Source organism: Cannabis sativa, chromosome 8, assembly GCF_029168945.1.
Source record: "Cannabis sativa cultivar Pink pepper isolate KNU-18-1 chromosome 8, ASM2916894v1, whole genome shotgun sequence".
NCBI lineage: Eukaryota > Viridiplantae > Streptophyta > Magnoliopsida > Rosales > Cannabaceae > Cannabis > Cannabis sativa.
Genome location: NC_083608.1, coordinates 47,445,033 through 47,457,765, shown reverse-complemented (window position 1 = coordinate 47,457,765; position 12,733 = coordinate 47,445,033). Strand labels below are relative to the sequence as shown.

General features: G+C 31.2%; 1 pseudogene; it reads right to left on the bottom strand.

Moving 5' to 3' along the window:
- Positions 1–5,056: 5,056 nt before the first annotated feature.
- Positions 5,057–7,616, bottom strand: LOC115698862 (4-hydroxyphenylpyruvate dioxygenase-like; annotated as a pseudogene).
- Between the last annotated feature and the right edge of the window lie 5,117 nt (positions 7,617–12,733).

The window sequence follows — 12,733 nt, the reverse complement described above, 5'->3', positions numbered from 1 at the left end:
TGTTTTGAGGCAATACAAAAACTTCTCTGAGTTATATAAAAAAATTAAATGAATAAATTGATAATAATATTTGCAAATTACAATTAATATATTAATAAAATTAAATTACAATTAGTTATATGATTTTCATTGTAGACAACTTGATTGATATCTTGATGAGTTGTTGCATATCTCATAAAAGATTTTTTTTTTGAATAAAAAATATCATAAAAGATTTAATTGGTATATAATAGTATATTTTATTTATCTTTAATAAAAAATAACACATTTTTTAATTTATATTATATTGTTAATTAAGATTTATTTGAAAATTAATTCTTTTAATAGAAAGGAATAAAAATGTTTTAAATATAATAAGCAATTAAACATACCCAAGTTGCTATTAATGTATAGAAAATTTTATACATAATAAACCAAAAAAATTTTAAAAAAAAATTATAAAAATATGTCTACAAAAAAAAAAATTACTCTTTAAATTTTTTTTATTTACAAAAATACCTATTCAGTAAAAATAATGATCTGTTTTATCGATTGTTTTATAATTATATTATAGTTGTCATGAGATTGTTTTTAGTTATTTTATAATTTCTTTATAGTTTATTTATAGTTATCCTAAGGCTGATTAATTATTTTTGTTTTTTAATCGTATTTTTACTTTTTGCTGAGTAAAATATATTTTTATAATTTTAAAATTTTACAAATGTATTTTTGTAATTAAAAATTTTAAATCGTAAAATTGTAAATAAAAAAATAATAAAAAAAAGAGTATTTTTAAAAAATTTCCTATTAATAGGAATTATTAGTTTTAGCTTATTTATTTTGTTTATTTTATGTTCCTTATAATTTGTCTTAGTATTTTATTCTATAGTATTATTATTTTTTTTAAAAAAAAAAAAATCTTCAAGAAATCTCTCCATCTATACCCAAAAAATAACTTGATATTAAGAACTAAAATAATAATTGCAGAATATATAATAATTATAATTAGCTTTTATTTATATGACAAATTAAACATCCAAAAGGAAGGAATTCAACAAGAAATAATATTATTTATAATACAAGAAAAGTATTATATAAACCTTTCCATAATACTTTTTGATGTATTAAGAGCCGTGTTATTAAAAGTTATACATTTTTAATAAAACTTTTTATGACTTATAATAAAATATTATTAAAAACTCTTTTATAATACTTTTTAGGTATTATTTTAATTTATTAATATGTTTAAATAAGTATTATCTTTATTAATTTTTATAATATATTTTTTTCACTTATATTGAAAGTGTTATTGAACAATCTACAATAATACTTAATGCATATTATTTTATTACTTTTATAAGCTTAAAATATTATTATTAATTTAATTTTCATAATACTTTTATTTACTTATAATATCATTATTCTTTTAGTTTTCACCTGATTTACAATAATGCTTTTTCTTATTATTTAAGAAAATAATGTATTGATCCAACACGAAAATATATTTTTATATAAATTAATAAAGTTAATAAAAGAATACTGTTACAAGTTTACAACCATAGTAATAATATAAGAGAAAAATTATAAATAAAACAAGTATCTTCTAAAACTAATTCATCAATCTTCACTTTTCCGGAGATCCAAGCTCTTAGCAACAATCTTGTGTCATGTTCTTTAGTTGAAATCACTGCACAAAATATCAACAGTTAGTCACTATAAATTTCATTCAATTAGTTAATATATAAACACAAACATATATATATGTGTGTATTTTTTACTGCTCATGCATAACCCAAATACCAAAAAAAATTATGAACAAAACAAAATTCAAAAGAGACCTGTGGTGCCATAGTGTTACTCTAAATTCTAAAAGAATTCACCAAAATGGTCCTAGCTAGATGGCATTGACCAGAGAGCACAAGGAGGTCAATGGCGATCTGATCTAATCGAAGAGAGAGAAGGAAAATGGTGAATGTTTTGTGGGTGGGCTGGGCCTATTATTCATGCATTACCTAATTTATGACTGGGCTTAAACTAGAGACTATTTAAAAGCCCACACTCCAAACAGAAATTATTTAGAATTATATGTTTTTTTTTTTGTTTTCTTTTGAAAAAACGATAATACTTTTTTATTAAGCTTATAGTGATGATGTATTATGGAAACTCATATTTGTTGTAGTGATATTTCTCGTCAACAAGCTACCATAACAAAAAATGAGACTTTAACTAATTGGTTTGCAGAGAAAAATAAAATTATAATAATTTAGTGTTTGATAAAAATTTATGTATTGAAGAGTATGAGATATTGTATTGTAATAAATTTTGGTTAACTAATAATAATAATAATAATAATAATAATAATATTATTATTATTATTAAATCAAGAAATATCTAATTTTATTAATTTTAATTGTAAGTCCTCTATCTCGTAATTTTAAGGCTCGGTTTTGACTTAGAAAACTTTCGAATTGTGATATAACTATTTTTATAAAATTTATAGATCTTTGAATTATCTTTCTAACACCACTAAAATCACCTCAATCGAAATTATAAAACTCCAGATATGGTAGTTTTGCTACGACATTTTTTAAATTTGCGAATTTCTTAACATTAATTCCATAATAATGTTATTTGATACCACTTATACAATTAATTAAAGGGATTATACACAAAATTTATAAAAAAAATTACAAAAAGACGGTTGTACAGAATTTTGTATATTTTTACGATTTTTATGATTTTATTTACAGAAAATACAGCTTTTTGATGTATTTTTATGATGTACTCTTGTTCGTTTGTTGCTCATTTTTTGTTATTTGTATGTTATTTTTTGTTGTTGTTTTAATATTATTTTCATGTTACTTTTATGTAATTTTCTTACTATTTTGGTGTTGTTATATAAATAAATCTTTGAACGTAAAAATTTACAAAAAGTGTATTATATTATTCTTTAATTAAACCCACTAAATAAATTATAAAACTCTAATAAATTTTCATATTGGGCTTTAATTAAATGATTGTCTATCTTGTACAAAAATACCATAATATTTTACCTCGCAGTAATTACCACTTTAACTATCTTTAAAAAATTGTCACAACTACTCTAAACAATATTCTCAACTCACTAACAATATAAATAAATTAATTAATTAAAAACAATATAAATAAATAAGATAATTATCTTCGCATAATTAATATTTAAAAAAAATTAAATACTATTTTAATTTAAATATTATAATTTTTCATATATAAATAATTGCACACTAAGCGCAATATATTCATATACCTTCCTCATCTCACACTTTTCATAAATTAATAAACAGAATATGTACTCTTGTCGTTCTTAATGTTCGTATTTGGTTATAGTACTGATGAGAGCTATATTTATTATGTCTTGTGCATATATTGTTATTTCACGACCTAGTCTCTGTGCAATCATAGGTAGATCAGCTGTGCACTCACTTGTAGGTGTAAGACCTAGAATCTGTACAGGAAGTGAGCTGAATATGAGCCCTAACATTTTGATGGTTCGCGACTATCTAGTTTAGGATTGGTATTGAGAGCTAAGTATCTAGTTGACATGTGTGATGATATGCATTTGAAGTTTGATTTTGTGATTATTTACGATCTCTCTATTTTGTTTATACATTTTGATAATGGTGATGAGATATTTTATTTATTATTATTTTTTTAAAGCTAACCGTAGAGAAATTTTTATTTAAACAAGGGTCTTCTATTATATTAATTATTTTCCAAATGGGCTTTATAAGCTCACTCTCTATTTTCTCCCGTTCTAGGAACTCAGTTTGATTTTAGTGGATGAAGATAGTATCGTTGAGGAAGAAAGTCGTTAGTAGTTTAGTCTTATCTATGGTTAATGCTTACCCTCAAACCAAGTTGTTACAACATTAATATTGTTCAAGAATGCACAAACAAAACTAAAACCAATCACAAATCAAAACTAGAACTTAATTGAAATTAGACAAGAAAACTTAGCTCGATAACGAATGAATGATGAATCTTCATTGAGAAGGAATAACAAGTAGTACACAATAGGAATGAGCCCAAGATTACAACTCAGCACAGTAAAGTATTACAAAGAAATGTCTCACATTGAGGGAAATCACTTCAAGAGTGATACTTTCATTACATCCATCCACACACCCTCACTATGATCTTGGACTCTCTCTCTCTAAACTTGAATCTAAAACTAAAGTATGAGCTTGGAGATTAGAGATTAATTAGAGCTCAAAACTCCCTTTGAGATAGAGTAACACTTATTTATAGTTGTTATGACTAACAACAACTTTCTTCATATTTCTCTGATAAGCATATAGATGGACCTACTAACTTGACAATTAAGTGAGTTTAATCCAAACATTATCCTATTTATCAAATTTTCCATTGAAAAAACTTATTTTGTACCTATTTAAGCTTGAATGGATGGTCTGAATGACTTAAAATAGCTATGTACTAGTCAGAAAAAAGGAGTGACAGATGCTAAATATTATTGTGGTGTTTATTAACTTTATTAAATCTATCTACAAGGATCAAAATGTAACATTTGACCACCGCTAGAGTCGTGACATCTTCTATGCAGGCGTTTGGGTTATTCTCACATTAGCGTGTTTATCTCGTAAATTTCTAATGAGTATGTTCTTAATGATAGTTTTCACGTTTGAAAGTCACTAGTATTTCTATTTCTCATTATAAGCGACTTAATAGTACTCTATAGTACATTTTTTAAGCTAAATTGGCTCTCTCAATAGAGGATTCTCTCGTCTCTAGGGGTTGGGTTTGCCTAATTTATTTTAATTTATCATCCTTGTTGATTGTTTGATCTCTTTCAATGAAATTATTTTTTTATAAAAATAATAATAATAAATAAATAATTTTTTTAATAAAATTATTAAAAATGTTATTAGAGGCGTAAATATTTTTTGGGCTTCTCTAACACGATAGCTAGAAACTGATCATATGTAGGATGGATAGTTTGAAGCATATACCCATTAATTAGGTGCTAATTATTATATATTAATGCACATGGAATATATATTATTATATAGGGTGCAAAGAAATAATATAATTAAGTTCATATCTTACGTACCGGACATATGAGTGTGCTGTTTTATTTAATATATAATATATAGTCCAAGCTTAAGACTTGATCAGCATGCATACAGTAGAGCCTAACAGGCTATTGTGATTAGTAATAATAATAATAATAATAATGAGTATATATATAGTTATAGATATTTTTAGGCATTAATTAATGGTGGTTTTGGGTTGAAGCAGTGTCTTCTCATACTCCTCGACCGATTTAAAAAGCTCAGCGAAATTACCCTTTCCGAAACCTCCACAACCACCCTTCTGCACCACCTCATCATCATCATCATCCTTCCTCATGCATCCTACTCTCTGTATTATCTCCATGAATAAGGTAGGCCTGCAATGCATGCATCCACACATTAATAATAATTCCAAACAAATTATATATATCAATACTTTTTATCATATATAATAATATATACTTTTATACAGAGCTTCAAATTGTTAATTATCTATGGCCAACTCTGTAACGTCCCCGCTTCAAGTCTCCATTGGGTCCTTACACCCACGGAATAATGGCTCTTATACACGAGTACGTCACTCTGGCTGCTTCCTGGATTGATGACTGACCCTACAGACCAACACGAGTGTTTCCAGCGTGCTTTGTCCTCACTCACACGCATCCTGGGAAGAGGTCACCCATCCTTGAAATTGCTCCAGGCCAAGCACGCTTAACTGTGGAGTTCTTTCGAGATGGGCTACCGAAAAACAAGATGCACCTTGTTGACATAGGTAGTACCAATCAATCCATTTAAGCCCTCTTCAACTGTGTAGTTCCATACCTACACAGTCTCAGAAGCATCCCACTTGACCTTCCCCAGGCGGTGTGGGATTGCACAGCTTACCCAATATTTCCCCTTACGGATCACGGGATTACTGACTGTTACAAACTCGCAATCAAGAGCTAAACTCTATACTAAGAAGATCTACTATTGCTATTTACCACTTTAAATGTCCAATGTGATATGTCTTATAATTATTTAGTAATTTTCTTATTAAAATATTGAACCAGTTGTAACAGTATCTCACTCTTAATTTATGCAATTTTAGTAGTATTGGTTTATATATATTATTTTAATTTAATAATAAAACACTAATTGGCCACTAAACTCTTTATTTTTTATTAAAATATACTTAAATTATTTAAACCAATATAAATATTCCAAATTGACATGTAACAAATAATTCATGTAAAACTAAGATTTGCAATTAGAATTAGAACTTAGATAATTTTTCCATCAGAATTTTGAATTAGGAGATTAATTAGTTGTTTGCATGGTTACGTGTAACACATGTGCATGCTTTTACGCTTAATCAATTGTAAGACTTATTATAGCCCAAATTAATAATAATTGTACCTATCTCCAAGTGGTTTGGTGAGAATCTGTAGAAGGGTACCCTCATGATCTCTGTCCACCAAAACCCCAAACTCCTCACACTTGTTAATCTGAGTCTCACTCAACACATCCCCAACTCGTTTCCTGAGATTCTTATAATAAGTGGGCGGTGGTGCACCCATCAACTCAAACCCACCTTTCCCACTTTGCTTCTTTATCTCCTTAAGCGTTCGAAATATGTCTTCGCTAATCAGAGCCAAGTGCTGAACCCCAGGCCCTTCGTTGTGCTCCAGAAATGTCTGAATTTGACTCCTCCATTTCGTTCCATACACCGGCTCGTTTATCGGGATTAGCACAGACTCGTTGTTGTTCGCCAGCACCGCCGAGTTGAACCCGCTATCGCTTGTCCCCACCTCCTCGGTTGTGAACTCCGCGAACTCGTGGAAACCCGTGAATTTCTTCACGTACAAGAAAGCTGGTTGCAATTCGGGGACGTTGCCAGCTGCGTGGTCTATTCCCCGAATCCCGAAATCTAACAGTTTGTCAGATTCCGTGCTCACAGTTACAAAGCCAGGTAAAAAGCCCGAGTGATCGGGCTCCTGTGCTTTTGTAACTGATGTAGCGAAAAACTACGTCTCCATAGAGACATACCTCGGAGATGACAATGCCATCTCCGAGAGTTATAGGAGGAGAGGAAGGCGTGGCTCCATGAGCCACGCTGGTCGAGAAGGCAAATTACTCGGCGTCCTCAACCTCGACTGCTACAGCTCGAACAGCGAGACCATGAGCTGCGGAGAAGGAAAGGAAAGTGGAGCGGTCGAAGGTCGGTATGGAAGCGGAAGAGGTTGAGTCGGTTGCGATGGAGGGTGAGTAGGGAGCAGTGAAGAGGAATTGAACTTCGCCGGATCGGAGGAGGTAGGAGGCATGAGTGAAGTTTCCGGTGGAGAGGTCGGACTTGGCGACCATAGGCATGCCGAGTGCTCGGGAGAAGCGACGAGCAGTGTTGGTAGCGTCGCCACACCAGAACTCGACATGGTGGAATCGCTTGACAGTGAAACGGTCGGACTTGGGATTGGTACGGACGAACTTAGAGGATCCCACTAGTTTGAAGTTTTCTCCATTGTTGCTGTTTCTGTTCTCCATTGTCATTTTTCTTTTTCTCTCTATTTTTTTTTTCTGAGTAAGATTGGTTATTTGATTTTGTGTTTGTTTTTCCACAAGATGAAGGAGATTTAAATAGGAGAGAAATATCACTATTTATTTACCACTTTTATCTTAGAGTTGCGTGAAATGAAAAAAAAAAAAAAAAAAAAACTTTTATTCTATTTTCATTTTTATTTTATTTTAAAGTATTAAAATATATTCTTCAAAAAAAAATATTAAAAAATCATTTTTATTCTATTTTTATTTTTTCTAACTAAACACTACCAGAACATTTATTATTTGAAAAAATTAATATTAGAATCGTTTTAATTTAAAAAGTAAGACTTATTTAATTAATTCTTCATTCAAATTTAATTTAATTTTACATTCTCACTCCCAAACACCCTATCAAGGAGATTTAATGAGGTGGACTTGACATTTTTTTTTTTTTTCTTTTGTAACAGTGGTACGACCCGTAGGAAGTGGATCATCTGCGACCAAGGGCAATATATTTGGTTTAAAAAACAAGTGAATATTAAATTTGTTATAAATTTTATAATTAGAGTCCATATGGATAAAATAAATTTTATATTTATTTAAAATTTATAATAATATAATAAAAATATTAAATTTTGATTAAAGGTTATAAGAATTATATTAAATATATAAATAAAAATATAAGAAATTAATTATATTAATGAATAGTAAAAAAATTAAATAAAAACAATAATATTTATTATAGTATAAAATTTAATCATTGTTATATATATTTTGAACAAAATTTGTCACAACTTTTAACATGTTTCGAATCTAAATCACATTATATATCATGTTAACACTACAAGAAATATCAAACACTATTAATACATCTTAATATGGGCTCTCACATATATTAATTTAATAAATAATATAAAAAAAATCACTAATTAATTATAATATTCTACATCAATGTAGTATTTGACACCTTAAATTATTAAATAGCAATGCTGGTATAGTTATAATTAAGACAAATTTTCAATTAACTTCACACAACAATAAGATCTTTTGCGTTATAATTAAGTGTTTAATTATTTGGTTAAGCAAAAAAAAAATGTTTAATTATTTAAAAAAATATATGGAGACCAACTATTCACAAAAAAAGGAGACATATTTAGTATTATATATTTTAATAAGAATTCTAGGTACTAATGGGTACTCCACCGTTGAACGGCCTAGCTAGCACTTGTTAGTATTGATTTATATATTTATACTGGTGTTGAGATTGTTTTAAGCACGTAACTCTCGTCTAGATTAATTATACATTTTACTTTCATTAATTACGTTTAAATAACACTACAAGAAAAATGAGCATTACTGAGGACAAATTTCGTTGGTAAAAACCCCTGTTTTCGTCAGTATTGCGCATTAATGAGGACATTTCGTTGGTAAAAAATCGTTGGAAATACTTCGTTGGGAAAAACGATTATTAACAACGACTTTTTAAGTCGTTGGGAATAAAAATTAATCCCAACGACAATGTCCTTGGGAATAATATTTGTTTTGTTTTTTTTTTTTTAATTCTGAGTACATCAACAACGACATTGTCGTTATTGATAATAATATCAATAACGACAATGTCGTTATTGAAGATCTTCTACGAAGAAAAAATAAAAAATTATATTAAATTATTTGTAATTAATTATTTATATTTATTATTATATTAAAATTATTAATTTTAATTTTAATTATTTTTTAATTATTTAATTAATTAATATATAAAATTATTGAATTAATTAAGATATAAAATCAACAAAAAGAAAATATTTAAAGTCACTAATATTACAATAAGAGTAAGTCATAAACATTATAGTACTGCCGACCTAAATATAAATTAGTGTTCATAAAATATTAACAAACATATTAGACCGATAGTTCGTAAAATTAAAATAGATATTCTAAAAGAAGTTTGTAGTGGCATCGTCCTCATCACTAGCATCTCGAGGAACATCCGACCCAGGAACATCCGGCATCTGTGGGTAGTATGGCGGCATTTGCGAGCTGGTCATCATGTGAGATGTCTGCTGCCCATGTAGTGTCGGCATCATTTGAGATGTCTGCTGCCCTTGTTGTGTCGGCATCATCTGAGAAGTCTGTTGTCCTAGATGTGTCGGCATCATTTGAGATGTCTGCTCCCATGGTTGTGTCGGCATCGTCTGCGATGTGTTCTGGTATTGCTGCCCTTGTGTCGACATCTGAACATTTTGCGGCATCTGTGACATCCGAGGCTCTGACACATGAGACGTCTGAGGCGACTGAGTCATCATATTCAACAATATTTGCGAATTGTTTGGCGACTGAAACACAAACTGCAAGTATGACTGGTACATTTGACTGTGAAATTGCTCAGGACTTAACATTCCAGGCGAAGGAACAAGAGGTTGTTGTAGCGAGAACGTTGTAGCGATTCTTTGAAACGAAGTAGGAGTCTGATGCGGCTGCTGAAAACCCATTGGGTTAAAACCCATTTGAGAGCGAGACGGTTGAGGACGTATGGGTTGGGTTGGAGCTGCATCATTCATCTCAACATCCATTGGTTCCACACGTTCACGTGACATTTGTTGAGTCAACGTCTGTATTTGTTTCTGTAACTCAACAACTGTTTCCCGTAAGTCCGGTTGATCAGCAGTTGCAGGTTGTGAGCGTCGTCCTGATGATTGGCCTTTCAACTTGCGACCCACTCCTCGTTGATGGCCACGCCTCTCTCCAAGTGTTTTCCGAAGAATCTCAAGTTCTGAAACTTGTGAAGATTCAGGGGCACTATTCCGAGTTGTCAACATTATGAACAACTCTCCAATTACGACCTCTAACTAGATCATCCACAAAGAAAACTTGCTTAGCTTGACTGGCAAGAATGTACGGATCATCTTTGTACCATACACCACTAACATTTATGCTAGTGATATTATTTTCGATAATGATTTTTTTCTTTCTCGGATCTGTGTTGAACCACTTACACCGAAATAATACAACTGAATATGCTCCACTAAAGGACAAATGCAATATTTCTTGAAGTTCCCCAAAATAGTCAAAACCTTCTGTCCCTGCAACGGACACCCCACTATTTTGAGTATTACGGTCTTTATCTCGACTGTTTACAACAAATCGAACTCCATTCACTATACATGCCGGATATGAATAGACAACGAGATCAGAGCCAGCTGCTAAAGCTAGCAATTCGTCACTGTGTTCTAAAGACCCGAGCTTATACAAATCAAAAATCTGAAAAAAACACGCATAACAATTAAGATTTGAGAGAGTTGATAATTTAGATTAAGTAAATAGTACGAAAAGGAATACTTGCACACCTTCTTATGAAACCACGAAGGAAATTCTTTTTTGTGTAAAAGATTATGGTTGGCATTCGGGTCCCTCTGTGCGATTATTTCAAGGTGCTCTCTATTAAAAGAAAAAAAATTATTACAAATTTAGCTAGATAGAATAATATAAATTATTCATTAAGCATTATGTAATAATTTTGATTAACTTACGTCATATAAGGGTCGATCTCGCTAGAATTCTGCAATATGTACCACTCAGCTCTTTTGCGAGTCTTCTCATCGAGAGTTGTTATTGTTTGCTTACCGAGTGGACGACATTGAGATTTATACACTGTTAAATAGCGAGATACACTAGGAGCATCTTCATTGCGCTCAGGACAGTTGAATTTTGTATGCACACCTTTGAAGTACATGGAACAAAATGTCAAAGCCTCATCTATAACGTATCCTTCAGCAATAGATCCTTCCGGCCTTGCTTTGTTCCTAACATAATTTTTCAACTTTTTCATATACCTCTCAAAAGGGTACATCCACCTCATAAAAACTGGCCCGCCCAATATGGCTTCCTCGGGTAAATGGATCACCAAATGTATCATGATATCAAAAAACGCTGGAGGATAAATTCTCTCCATTTTGCACAAAATGTGAATAAGGTCTCCCTGGGCCTTCTCCATGTCTTTTACGTTCAATGTCCTTGAACATAAAATTCTGAAAAAATTGCACAATTCTATAATGGTGCTTGATACTTCCTTCGACAAAAACTTGCCAATACAAACTGGAAGTAACCTTTGCATTATGACATGACAATCATGGGATTTCAATCCAACAATATTGTCATTAGTTACTTTCTTCTTCAAGTTCGAACAAAATCCATCTGGCAATTTAACCTCCTTCAAAAATTTGCAAAACAATTGCTTATCATTAGCAGTTAACACATAAGGGGCATGTGGTTTTAGCAATCTTTTACGAGCATCTTCGAAAATCCATAAGGATTGACGAATTCTCATATTTTTCAAATCTTGTCTTGCATTAGTGGTGTCTTTAGACTTGTCATTATCCAAGAGAGTGCCAAGGATACTATCACAAACATTCTTCTCAACATGCATAACATCGATGTTGTGTTTCAACTCATTTGCACTCCAATACTCAAGTTCATAAAAAATACTTTTTTTCCTCCAGTTATTTTCAGTGTCGCCTCTTTTTCGTTTCCCCGGAGCACGTTCAGATAGAGCATTCACTTGTTCTAATATTTCAGAACAAGTAAATCGTCTTGGCGGAGGTCTCTTCTCAACATTTCCATCAAATTCACGGTCTTTTCTCATACGATGATTGGATGGCAAGAAACGTCTATGACCAACATAAGATGTCTTACCAATCACTCGAATAGAAGTAGTATCCTCGTTGCAAGTAGGACAGGCTTTATATCCCTGTCCACTCCATCCGGACAAGCTACTACGGGCAGGAAAATCATTAATTGTCCAAAGAAGAGCTGCGCGCATGTTGAACATTGAGTTGGTTGTAGCATCTCTTGTTTCAACACCCTGAGTCCACAATGCGTTCAGCTCGTCCACCAATGGCCTTAAAAAGACATCCATGTTACCAGGTGACTTCGGTCTGGGAATAAGGAGACTCAACAGGAAATTGTTATCCTTCATATACATCCAAGGTGGTAAATTGTAATTCACCAACACTACATGCCACATACTATACGAGAGGCTCATGTTGCGAAAAGGATTAAATCCATCAGCAGCTAAGCCTAGGCGAACATTCTGAGGATCTCTTGCAAAATCAGGATGTCTGGAGTCAAAGTCTTTCCACGCGGCAGAATCAACAGGATGACGCATAACA